Below are 13,207 nucleotides of genomic sequence, written 5' to 3'. Positions count from 1 at the left end.
AACATACTTTGGACAAAGATTATTACAATAGAGTGCAAGATGTGGACACAGGTAATCTTGGCACAATTTTGGGTGGTGAGCAGTTGTTTTTGTTTAGTTTTCTCCCTTTCTTTTCACTAAAGATTGCAATCCAGCTAGTCTTTTCCTCTAATTTATAATTAAGAATTGTCTGCAGAGAGGCTGTCTGATGCGTTGAATTCTATTGTGGCAAATATCTCTCCCATTTCTTATTAAATTGTATTAAAATGGTGTGCCTTGATATGGCATGATTTCAGTTTGTAGACTTCCACACCTATCCCATATTATTTTTCCTCCCTGATCCTGCATTCCCCTTCATTTAAATCCAAAAATAAAATACCAAAATGTCATATAAATCTGTCCCCAAATGACTGTGTTTTCCCAAGGCCCTGTACTCTCCCAATAACATTTGGACTGAAAGGGAAATAATCCAAGTGAAGTACATTCTCCATATATGGGACCTCAGCTCTCACCCCCAGGGATAAATTACCATCTTATCATTTGAGTTACAGGGGGAGGATTTACACAGAACCCCAGAGGGCCCCTCTGACTCTCTCTCTATTTTCTCCAGTCTCCTCCATTTCTGAGACCCTCTTATATGCTCCCCCTTCATAACCTTTATTTTCTCTATTTTTTTATACAGAACACAGCTACCACAGAGTTTTGCCCACTCCAATTAAACCAACTCCAGACTATTTGCTTTACAGTGTTGAGATAGTTACTGCTCATCTGCTTGTTCTGGATGACTTCCAGTGATTCCCTTCTGGTTAATCTGTAGATTATTCCTCGGGTGTCTGGGTTCTCGTGTCCTGTTTCACTTCTGCCATTGCTGGTACATTCCCTGTGCCTTTCATCTCTAGTGTCTTTAATCTCTTCTTGTCGTATTCTCCTTTTCATGGTTTCACCATTTGTTAGGATTTCTTTCAGCAATTTATTATTAGTTTCTACCTCTGTAGTGTCTTTTTTGTGTCTGAGATTAGAATCAGACTATCCCAGGCTACTGGAGTGTCATTTTTCCTTGTTTAAAGTCTCTTTGTCACACTTTCCATTAAGCTAATCCCCACCTAACAAACCTCACCCAAAGAATTAAAAAAAAATAAAGAAAAAAGAAATGCCCGCAACAAAATAATAAACAAAGTGAGACTTACAAACAATTGTGCCGTTTGTTCTGCTTGTGTGTTCTGTCTCTGTCCCCTCTATTTGTCTGTCTTGTTTAATTACATTTTAAACTCCTCCGGGGAGGGACTTTATAGCAAAACTCTGTACAGTGCCTACCACAATGTGGCCCTGTTCCTGGTTGCTCCACAGGCACTACTGTAACCCAAACAATAAAAACCTAGTGGCTCTAGCCCCAGCGACATGAGAGATCAAATTTCGATCACTGAACTGCTGAAATTTTTGTGCTGCTCTGGGACAAAGCGGATCGCAAAACCTAGGATGAAACATGTGAGAGCTGGAAGCGAAGCACTCTCAGCCTCAGCAGTGCTATTTCTATTCTGTGTCCAGCCCTAAAACCCAGCTGGGTATTGCCAAAGGACGGGTGACATTGGACGCAGTTATTCAGCAGCTTCTTGAATAAGTTGCTCAGAAGTGGGAGACCAGATGATACCCGGTGATGAGCCAGCTGGAACAGGTGGTTATGTTGGGCAGAGGCTCCTGTTAAGCAATGCTGACCAGTAATAATTAAGACACTGAATGTAGCAGAGCTCTGTCAGACTCCCTGGCTCTGCATGATCACTGAACAGCACAGGAGCTTGTAAGTCTGGCTGCATCAAGCAACGGATTTGAAAGTGCTGGCCAGAGTGCTGCATGCTCAAGAGTTTGGCGGGTTAGATTTCCCTCCTCAGTGGCAGTTGGTGAGAATAGTTGTTAATACATGTTCTACGTGCTCTTACTGTCCTCTTACTTGTCAGCCAACAAGATGAAGGATCCGAGTCATAAGTGGAGGCTTAGATTTCCTCTAGAGTTTCTAGGATTCCTCTTTTGCGAAGGGGGAAAATTCTGAGAAGGGGGGTGTCATGTTAGTCCTGATAGCCACAGAGCTGAAGAAGTAATATCAAAAACATTTTATAAATAGGGGGTAGGAATCTTCTTGTCCGCATGTCTTCATAAAAATTGCAGGCGGAAAAACCGTTCTGAAATCAGTCCAGTCTACAAATGATGACCTTTTTTTTTTGTTGCATTTCATGGTACAAGCTCACATTGTTCTATGATTTCAGACTTTTGCTGTATCCAAAGGGAAAAAAGTATGGGAAAATGCATACAATCTATCACCTGGGTCTAAGTATTTCCCACACTTTCAAAAACAGTGCTCTTTTGAGTACATAGTTGCATTATAAATCATATTTAGAAGATTTCTGCAACTTTTGGTGACAATTAAACACTTTTTATGAGTTGTGGCCATTTTTGTGATTTTCTAATTTTTTTTTCGATGGGATAACCAATAATGTTTAATTATGAGAGAAAAAACACACCACTTTCCACATCTATGTCCCCCCTGGTGATGACCACCAGATATGTGCCTAACATGGTAGCAATGAAAATTTTCTAGCTGATGGCTTACCCCTTAGTGCCCAAAATGCGTCTGGACTGGTAATCTAGTGAAAATAAACGGTTTTCACTTCAATCCTGCTTCAAGCGTAAATCCACATGGAAACTTAATCATGGAGCTGCTAATGTCCCTGCATACATTCCTGTCTCCCACTGAGTTGATGTTGCTTTTGTACTGTGTGTGCATCTGCTGGGAAATAATCAAATCTATTTTGGGGTCACATGGTTTTGATGCACCCACATCTCTTAACAGTACATCATAATATGACACACTAGCAAGCCATCCTAGTACAGAATTCCAGATGAAAACAATGAATGCACTTGTAATTTTGACAGAACACAATTTTGCCCTTGAAATGTATGGCACATTTCTAAAATGTTGGAAATGGCACCTGACATTTCAAAAACATCTGAGTCAGTCCAACCTTCCCCCCGTCCCTGCCCCCACACTCACACACACTAGAGTTCCTCACTTCTAGGGATCCCATTTTGAATTTTTGTTTTCCCTCCCAAGAGCTCTTCAAATGTTTGCTTGGGTCAGGTCTGGTCAGTAGTTAGATCTATTTGAATTCTTCCAACGCACTTTAGCAAATCACAATGGGTATCATGGTAAGAAGCCGCCTCAGTAGCTCAGGCCCTAATGTTCAACACCTGATTGGTAGGTAGCACTTGCTTAAGAGCCTCAAGTATGAGGGGGGGGGAAGAAAAAAAAGAGATCATGTTGGTTAAAAAATATGGGGGCACTTCTGAAACTGAGAAACACGAGGGACTAAGCACAGCTCTATGCAAGAGAAAGGATGGTCGTGTCATTAAATCACTAGATCAAAACTCAGACTCTCTGTGTGACCTTGGCCAAGTCATTCAATCTCTTATGGGTCTCAATTCTCCATTTGAAAAATGACAATAATAATATTTCCTTTCCCTACCTTTTGCCTGTCTGGTCTATTTAGATTGTAGGATCCTCAAGGCAGGGACTGTCTCTGTGTAATGTTCCTCCTTCTTCTAGCACCAGTGTCCTGCTCTGACACCAGCATTACCCTCAGCCAAGTAATGGCAGGTGTCCTGCACCTGCCAGATTGGAGGAGAAACCAGTGACAGGGAGTCTGAGTAAACTCTAAGTGAAACCTGTCATATCTAATACTGATATTTAATATTTAAATTACATATGTATATTTATTCACCTGTTTTGAAATGAGATAGTGACACAGCAAACAGGCTTGGCTCTTCTTCCAGAGATCTCAGCCCAGCACCAAATTCCCAAGGAGAAACTCTGCCTGAAGAATGGACTCTACTCAGATGCCAAGGCAGAGAACAAACTCTCTACTGTTGGCACAGCTAACTCCTTCCCAAAACTTATTACCAACCTTTCTCCTTGTTTGTGGGAGTCTGTCCTTTATTATCCTTGTTGTTGTCCTTCTTTCCCTTTACGTGTCATCTTCCCAATTTGGGGAGTCTTCCTCGTCAACTTATCACTTGTCTTCTCTCCTTTCTTACCTTTAAATCTTGTGGAGCATTTGTTGCTTCAAGAACACCCTCTCCCCACCTCCCCCGACTAGGGCTTATCTCCATAGTTTCCCACATACACCCATGAAATTTTTTCTTCCCCTGTTCAACACAAACTTAGAGTCTCTCATCCCACTGGGGGCGCCTCTCTTCCTGACTCCAAAATATCTCAGGGGCTCTACCAACCCTGGCTGAACCTGGGGGGGCCCCCAGGGAGTGGGAACTTCTGTCCCTCATACAAATACAGGGCTCTTTTTCTTTGCCAAACATTGGGACTCCCCTCCCCATTTGGCAGAGTGACCATATTTTCAAGGCAACTGTAGTGATGGAGGAGGCCGTGCAGGTGACCGTTCTGGTGGGAGGGGTGTTTCAACATATAGGCAATATTTGGAAGCTGTTGGGGGTGCAGAGGGTTCCCTGTGAGCCCTGGAGGGAGTGGGGGGAGTAGCAGTATGTGACAGCCCTGCTGGGGGCTAATTATTGAGATGCATTGGGGTGTCTGGGCCACTCACAGTGCTGACTAGTCAAGAGTCAAGTGCAAAGGGTGGGGCTTAGACAGGAAGTTCCACCCCACGCTGGTTCCGCACTGGAATAGAGTGGGGGTTGGGACAGGCGGTGGAGCAGGGCTTCTACTTCATTCGTCATGTGGATTGGTCAGGGACGGGGGCGGTGGGCAGAGCCGCCTGTCAGAACAGCTGTGACAGGCCCCCTTCACACTGTGATCCCCCTTCTCTGTGTTTCTCTCTCCTGCAGTTTGTGGATGTGTGATCTCCCAAGTGCTTCCTGCATGGATCTCGCCTCTGTTCTCAGCAGCAACCAGAGCCTGACAGAGTTGGATCTGGGTGCTAATAACCTGGGAGATGCCGGTGTGAAGCTGCTGCGTGCGGGACTGACACACGCAAACTGCAAACTGCAGAAACTGGGGTACGTCACATTTGGCCTCCTCTATGTATTTACAGGTGTCCTGTATGTAAAGTGCTCAACACAGTGAGACACGGTGAGGAGGAGAGGATATTTTCTCTCTCTGTCTGCCCCACTCTGATGGCTCTCAGGGACTGAGAGTCACCTCTTTACCCCCCACCTACAGCAAGAGGGTAGGTCTTACTTGTAGTACCTGGGCAGCAGCTGCCTACCACCACCAGCCCTTCACTCACTCAAGCACTCTCCTCTCGGCTTATGCCAGCCCCAGCTTTGCCTTGTAGACTGACAAGAGGGGCACCCCAGTCACTGAATCCCTTTGAATCATTCCCATTATACCCAGCCCCTGACTCTGGCTAGTCACAGAAGTACCAGATCCTCTGCACCCAAAGATGCCGTGTAATCACTGCTCTGGTACAGCACGCAGCACTTTTGAACACTTATAATAAAAGTAGGTTTATTTAAGAAAGAATAAAGATTTATCCAGGAAAGAGAGAAGGTGATGGAAACAACTTGGTTGTAATGCAAAACAAAGTCCTAAAGCATCAACCCTGATCTAATGAACTAGGTTTTCCCCACAAAGTTCAGTCAGTTGCAGACTAGCTGGTTTCATAAGAACCAGGATCCAAATATTCAGGACAGCTCCTCAAAGGCTTTCCTCAGTAAATACAGAGTGCCTTTGCCTACGCTCTGTTATACTGAAAACTGACATTTGCTATATTCATAGCCAGGGCAACCTCCTGCCTGCTGTGATGTTCCTTTTCACCTCCAAGTGGTTTTGCTAGTTCACCATGGTCTTTAATGGTTTTCCATTGACTGTTCTGGGATGTGGCAAGGGTAGACAACACAGCTTTCTGTAGGTACATTACATGTTATACTTGATGAATAAATAGCCTATAAGACGTGTTTGGTGTATTGAGTTTGTCAGGTATGAGGTGAGAGCTGTTTGCCAAGGGTGCTCTGTGTCACACCCACTGCATTTTAGTTTCTCTTATTCTTTATCTTTCCTCTTATTAGACAAACTCCATCTCATGCTGACCCTGGTGTCATTGCTGGCAAAGGCTTTAGCAAAGAGGTGATCTTGCATTTTGCTCGGACCATGGCCAGGCCAGGGCTCAGTCTGATCCCCTCTCAGAAGGCCTTCTACAGCCGAGTTCTAGCTGTTGAGAACACTCTGCTCCAATGCCCTGGAGTGTGAACCTGGGCATCTCCAATGGGATTGTCCCTGTGGAGCGCAGTTGAGACTATGTCTGCTACAGGTCATTGGTCTTGACAGCAATAGCACAACTCCGTACCATACCTCTAACACTGCCCAGCCTCACACAAACGTGCGTACAGCCGTGCACAAGGGATCCCATCACCTCTAGTGTTTAACCTGCTCAGAGGAAATACAATCACATATTTTCCACCACCACATCCCTCTGCACTGTTTTAGCACAAGCACTGGCAAAGCAGCTGCAGTGGTGCAATGAGTCTTCTCTCAGTGCAATTCCATATTGCCCCTTCCCATCCTTTCACAAGTGCTTTGATAACTCAGAATCACTGGGCTCAACACAGGGGATTTTACGGGAAATGTAACAGCCTGTGATGTGCAGGAGGCCAGACTAGATGAGCTAATGGTCTCTTCTGGCCTTAAACTCCGTGAAGCTGATTCTGTCACCTGCCAAGCCACTCACTGGAGTTAGTTGCAAAAATTCATAATTTTGGTTCAAAAATGGATGAAGCATTAAGCAAAATATTCCAAAGAGAATTGTTTCCATTTTTCTGTGAGCTCTGCCACTCTTATCCCTGCTGCATGCCAGCCCCAGAGCAGCTGAGGGGAGACTTCTTGGTCTCTGCTTGGCCTGGCCCCAAACACCCACCCCCCAGATTAACAAAGACACAATGAATGAAAAATACAATGTTATAGCATTAGAACTTCGAACACATGTCAACTTAAAAACATTGTTTGGTGCATTGGGAATTCTTGTGCAAAAACACAAAATGCTACACCATGGCAGTGCTGTCTAGCCCCTGATTTATGTGCATGAACACAGACACCCCACAATGCACAACAGCTGCATGTTGGCAGCATCCACAGCAATTTCCACACTCCTGAGATGTGCTAAAGAGAACACAGAGCAGGGTAATTAGTTAACAAATCAACATCCGGATGAACCCTACCCTCTGCACTCCCCCGCCCCAACTAAATCCTCTTTTCCATGGTTCTCCATCACCCACTTATTGTTCCCATCCTTCCAGCCCCACGGGACTCCACTATAGCAGCTGAGGAAGAACTTCGGGGAGGATTTGCTGGGCTGCGTGGAGGACCCCCAAGGATATTCTTCCTTTGGGTCCAGAGCACTCACATCTCTAGCTCCTAAAGGAAAACACAGGGTAGAAGGGAACTGAATTCAGCTACTACACACACAAAAAAACGGAAAAATTAACAAATTTAAACAAACAAGCAAACTCTGTCTAAAAAACTAACAAACATGATTGAAGACATGAATTAAAAGAAAAATAATCCAGCTCCTCACTGCCATGAGCATCAACATCCAAAGCTGCTGGTGTTCGTCATGATCCACTCTGGGCCTCCAGGCCCAGAAACTGAATGGCGGAGTGACAGTAGGAGCTGGTGACTCTCTATCATGGCGTCTACAAGTGCAGGGTGTTCCTGCTCACACCACATACGCAGATCCTTGTGCCGGACACAACCATTTAAAGCAGGCAATGCAGCAAACCAAAAAGAGTGACTACGTGCACACAAACACTATAAGCCGTAGACATTATGCACCTGCTCCAGGAAGCAGCACGAGGAAATGCAGGGTAGGTGCAACAACCCACAGGCCCTGCAACATTTACAAAGTGCACTCCTAGGGAACAGTTCATTGTGTGCACCCAAGATAGAATGGCTAGTGTGGAAGCACTGCATCACTGCAGCTTCCAGTTCAGTCACACTGATGCAAGTTGCAATGTGCAGTTCTCTAGTGTACACGTTAGATCATACCCTATCCAGGGCCTTGCCAATTAGTACGAGGACTTTGAATTCAGTCTGGAAGGGAATGGGAAACCAACTGAGTTTGTGGCGCATCAGAGAGGGGCTCGCATCAGCCATTGTTTCTTAAAAAAGGAGCAGCTGCCATCTGAACGTGCTATTTATCTCCCACACAGGGAGAGTGTCTTGTATCAGTCTAACAATATTCCCAGAGGTCTAGGCAACACTTGCGGTTCAATATTACAAGTATTTAAGAGACCAAATAACCCAGCTTAGCTTAGTTTATTAATAAGAGACAAAGCAGTACAATATGAAAAGGAGGCATACATACACTCCTTCTGGGAAACAATTAATGTCACAGCACGTTCACCTCACACAGAAGTTGTGCTTCAAAAATATGCACCCAAGATAAGCACAGCATGGTTATTTAAATATGTCACCCAGGACTAGAATTTAGCAGTCAGCTTTTTTTCTTTTCATCTTGTATCATGGTGTAACTTTCTCTTTCTTTGTAATATTACATTACAAGAGCTACGAAGGCACTACCTAACCTGTACTAGGAAGTAAAAAGGATGTATCGTGCCTTTGATAGGTTTTATATTTGCTAATGCCAAAAGCTATGTTTTGCTTTGTGCAGTACATATAAGTGAAGCTGGAAGTGCTACCTTCAGTTACTATAGCCTGAAACTTCCATTGGTAGACCCTGTTTTCTGTTGCTTATAACTTTGCTAACCTTAACCATTTTGACTTACATTTTCCATGCCGGGTGTCTGCTTCAAGCTGGATATTTTTGTGAAATTTCAGCCTAAATGGTTCACCAATTTTCATCCATAGGCTAGGGAAACACACTGTTTCCCCTAAGTAATTCTGGTGAACTTTTCAGTGAGAAGTTCCATCCCCCCATGCTTTGGAGCAGGAACTTGAAATTTGGCAGTGGGGAGCATTTGTGCCAGGGATGTGCCTATTTCTGTTCCTGTGAACATCTGCCCCAATTTTCAAAGTTGTACGTTTTTGAAAAATGTCAGTGTCGATGCTCAGTGGAGACTTATTTCAGCTTTGCAGCTACAATCTCCAAATGTCCCTTCTTCACCAAGCATGCTCCACCCTGTGGCTCCAGAGGGTTGAGCCGGCCCTGATTGGGACTAGTGGGGAAATCAGGAATGGATTGGGGGATCCCGACTTCCGTCTTGAGGTGAGGTATGTGGTGGGACAGATTCCCACCCCAGTCAGGAAGGGGTTAAATAACTCCTCCAGGCACAGTCAGCCCCAACATGGCAGACCCCTGAGACCTGTTGCACCTGGAGAGGGGTGGCTGCTTAAAAGGGAGGATCCAAGCCCAGTCAGTGCAGGGTGGCATTCAGAGGAAAGCAGAACTAGTGCTCCCTAGCCCCACAGAGCAGGGGCTGCTATCCAGGGAAGCTGCAGAAGAGACTGTGCTGCCTGAACCCTCTGGAGAGGCAGAGGAACCATCTTTACTCTGCTTTGCTTTTCATTAGCACCCAGGGCGCTCAGCCTGGATCTCTCAGACACTCAGGGTGTTAGGAACCCAGCCCCCTTCTCAGCGACTATTTACCTGTTAGCTTGCGAGGAACAGTGGGGTGAGCCCAGGCTGTTTTGTGGGTTGCAGAATTATTTTCTTTGCTTTTTTCTGTCTTTGACTGCGGCCATGCCTTAAAGGAGGAGGAGACACGCCCCAAAGACCAACAGCCAGGAGACAGCACCCTGTAATCCCAACCAGCGCTATAGCGACACCTCCAGCCAGAAAGGGACCTTAGGGATGAGAAAGGCGCCCACCGTCACCCCAGAGGGGTGCTCTAGAGAAACGACCTATGACAGAGTTTGAATAGGAATCAGCAGTTTGCTCAGAAACTTCACACATTCTGCCCAGACAAGGACTTAGCCAAATAGTTCAATCTACTCATCGCCGGACCAGATCACTGTAATTCATTGTGCTGAATCTAACAATCCGAACGTTGCAGCTGATAGAAAAGGACTCTCCACCTCTTCTGTGGTTTATGCCACTACAACCACATCACGTCAGTGCTCCAGTCCCTCCATTTGCTCCCGGTCAGCTTCTGCTGCCAGTTTAATGCCATGGTCTTAATCCTCCATGAAACTCCAGAACCAAGCCCAGGACCAGAGATGACTCCCAGTCAGTAGGAGCAGACAGAGAAGCAGACTCAGCAGGGCTGATGGGCACTGATGTCGTCAGACAGCCTGCTACAAGTTGTCACTCTCGACATTCTGTTCCTTGTGCTGATTGGCTACGTGTTGCAACCCTGTCCTTTCCCCTCCCCTCACAGTCAGTGCGTCTCAGCCACTTTCCATGCTCCACTCATTCCTTCCTCCCCACCCTCTTCCTATTTCCTTCCATTTAGCTAATCCCCATCTAGCAACTCCCATCCATCATAAACTCTTCAGGGACTAGCTACTACTCTGAACAGCTCCTAGCACAATGAGGCCCTGTTCTTGGTTGAGCCCCAGGCACTGCTGGAGTTACTACATTATGTTATTACATCCTTCCCTTGCCAATGTTGGCACACAGGGTGTAAACCAGTCTCTTCCATTCCTCTCTGTCATTTGCTGCTGCTTCCATTTGCTCTAAAGTGTTTAGATGGACTATTCTGCCCTCCCTGCTAAGGTTTCTTTTCAAATTTTCTCTTGGACACCCTTGTGTTCTCACAGCAGTTGATTTCCACTTGATAACTTCATGTAGGAGTCTGTGTTGGCATCTGCAGTACATGCCCCAAATATGTCCAGTGTGCCCTCAGATTGTGTTGGAAATGAGCTGCTGGTTGGTGATTTCTCAGATCATTTTGTTGATGACGACATCTTTCCAACCAATGCCAAGAATCTTTTGCAGGCACTTATTTTCGAAGGCATCTAGTTTTCTGTCTAAAGTTTTGGTAGCTCTCCAGTTCTAGCAGCCTTATGTTAACACCGAGATTATGTTTGCATTGAAGATTCTCAGTTTTGTTCTGGTGCTGAATATCTTTGGTTTCCATAAATTGCTGAGTTTAGTAAATGCCTTTCCTATACTTGATGCCACTTCCTTCTTGAGGTATCTGTTGATCAATATGGTCGTGCCCAGATAGACGAATTGTTCTACTTTTTTGATGTTTTTGTATTCTAATGTGCTGTTACTGCTTGACCTCTGGGTTTCAAGGATGTTTGTTTTAGTATAATTAACTCTGAGCCCTGCTTAGCCTGCTATTTTTCCCAAGTTGTCTGACTTTGTAACTTTTCAGGGCTGTTGCTCAATAGCGCAATATCATTAGCTAAGTCTCGGTCTTCTTGGCATTTGCTGTCTACCTATGCTAGACTGGTATTTGTGTTACAAATACACTTCTGCGTTGCTGCATCTTGTGCCTGTGTCTGTCAGTCCCAAGCCCGGATAAAGTGGGGAGGGTTGAGTGCAGAGCTAAACACGTAAACATCTAAAGGACTTTCTTCCTGAGAGGAAGGCCGGCTGGCCTTAAACTTGTTTGAGGAACTTTGTTTTCACCTGTGAGTGCTGAACGTCATCTCATTATCATGACGTCCGATCCCCAGCCCATCAGTGGGGTATGTAACTAGCAGCACCACAGAAGCACATAAGATCCTGCATTGTTCTCCCTTCCTTTGTTTTGTTATTTTCTGCCCCCCTTTCTTTCCTTCTGTTCTCTTTTGGCTTTTCATCAAATCCTGAAGTTAGATATGTTGTATTCATCCAAACATGCCTTGTCCAGGAAGAAAAGATCCACTCAACTAACATCCCTGGCCAGATTGTAAAACGGAGTCCTGGCGGTAGGTGTCGTGGTCGATTTGCCAGCCAAAAAGCATCCATATGTAATAACTGGCAATACTGTGTTCCAAAAACATCCACAAAACCAATATTTCACTCATCTTTTCTATCCTGTCTCTCTTCCACCTCGTGTCTGTCAGTTTGTTAAAAAACAGGACAAGTAAATGCCTTTTATACATCAGGACCGAGAGTAAAATTACTCCTTTCCTCTTCATCAAGGAAAGGTTGTTCTGAAAATAAGAGACTGATATTTTGCCTCCAAAAAAAGAAAGACTTCAAAGGCTTTGACTTAGTTTGTTTTGCATAATCACTCAGCCACATTTTCAATATAAATGACTGCTTTGACTTCTTGTTCTTTCTTTATTTAATCAATAAACTTTTAATCAGAATGAATGTTTTTGACTGTTTGCCAAATAACTGAATAAAACCAAGGCCTCTTCTTAAAATAACCTCAAACCTACTGTGATGCATGACCAGAAAGGGTTAAGTGTTCTGCAGGATAAATAACTCAAATTCAACCCTTAAAGACATGCGGGAAGATAACGTTTGTGTTTTTGTGTATTTACATATATTTGGGTAGTGGTCAACAAAATAAAGAATGGCCATACTGGGTCAGACCAATGGTGTCAGGCAGTGCCTCTGAAAAGCAGGCCTAGCGGTTGGAGTGTAGGCTGCAGCTAGATGTACAGTTGGGCTTAGGCCAAGGGTGGTGCTGGAAATGAGATCCAGGAACAGGCCGGGATCAAAACTACGATCAAAGTCTGTAGACGAACCAGACTCTGAACTGTAAGTGAAGTCCAGGGGCAGGAGAGAGGTCGAGGGCAGGTGGTCAGAGTCCAGGGACAAGCCAAGTCAGTATTGAAGCCAGTGTCCATATACACGTCAAAGGTTGAAGCCGAGTAGTCAGAGTCTGAGGGTCTGGGGAGGATCAGCAGGCAGAGGCAAGGCTGGAGCAGGTCGGTGACAGGGCTGGAGCAAGGTTAGAGTAGGCCATGGACAATACTGGGACAGGGCTCAGGCAAGGCTGGGCCAGGAGTAGGTTGGGAGTCTCCAGAATCTGATGCACTGCGAGGCAGCAGGAGGGTTCCTGGCCAGGTAGTGCTGTTGTGCAGACTGATCTGCCGCTCTAGTGGGGCTGTGGAAATACCTGAGCCTGGGAGACACGTGACCCAGGCTTTGGTCAGGGATAGGTTGTTTTTGCATGCCTGAGGGCTGAGTCAGTGCAGGCACTGTGGGAAGGGCAGTTGAGCGAATAGCCCTGGTTTGCCTGAGAGTTTGGCTCACAAATGGTCCATCTAGCCCAGTATCCTGTCTTTCGACAGTAGTCAAGGCCAGGGGCTTCAGAGGGCTGTGCTTTGCAGAGCTAGTGCCAGGGGCGCGGAGGGTCAGGATCTCTCAGCTCCTGCTCTGAGCCTGGCCCAGCTGCCTGCGGAGGGGGCTCCCCCTACAGCCTCCCT

General features: G+C 45.5%; 1 protein-coding gene across 1 annotated transcript in view; it reads left to right on the top strand.

The window, feature by feature from the left end:
* LOC102943481 (NACHT, LRR and PYD domains-containing protein 3) overlaps window positions 1-13,207 on the top strand; it is a 509,145-nt gene that overhangs the window by 449,285 nt on the left and 46,653 nt on the right. The gene's annotated exons all lie outside the window — the stretch shown is intronic.

The sequence above is a fragment of the Chelonia mydas genome, chromosome 6 (assembly GCF_015237465.2).
Source record: "Chelonia mydas isolate rCheMyd1 chromosome 6, rCheMyd1.pri.v2, whole genome shotgun sequence".
Lineage (NCBI taxonomy): Eukaryota > Metazoa > Chordata > Testudines > Cheloniidae > Chelonia > Chelonia mydas.
This window is presented reverse-complemented; position numbering and strand designations above follow the sequence as displayed.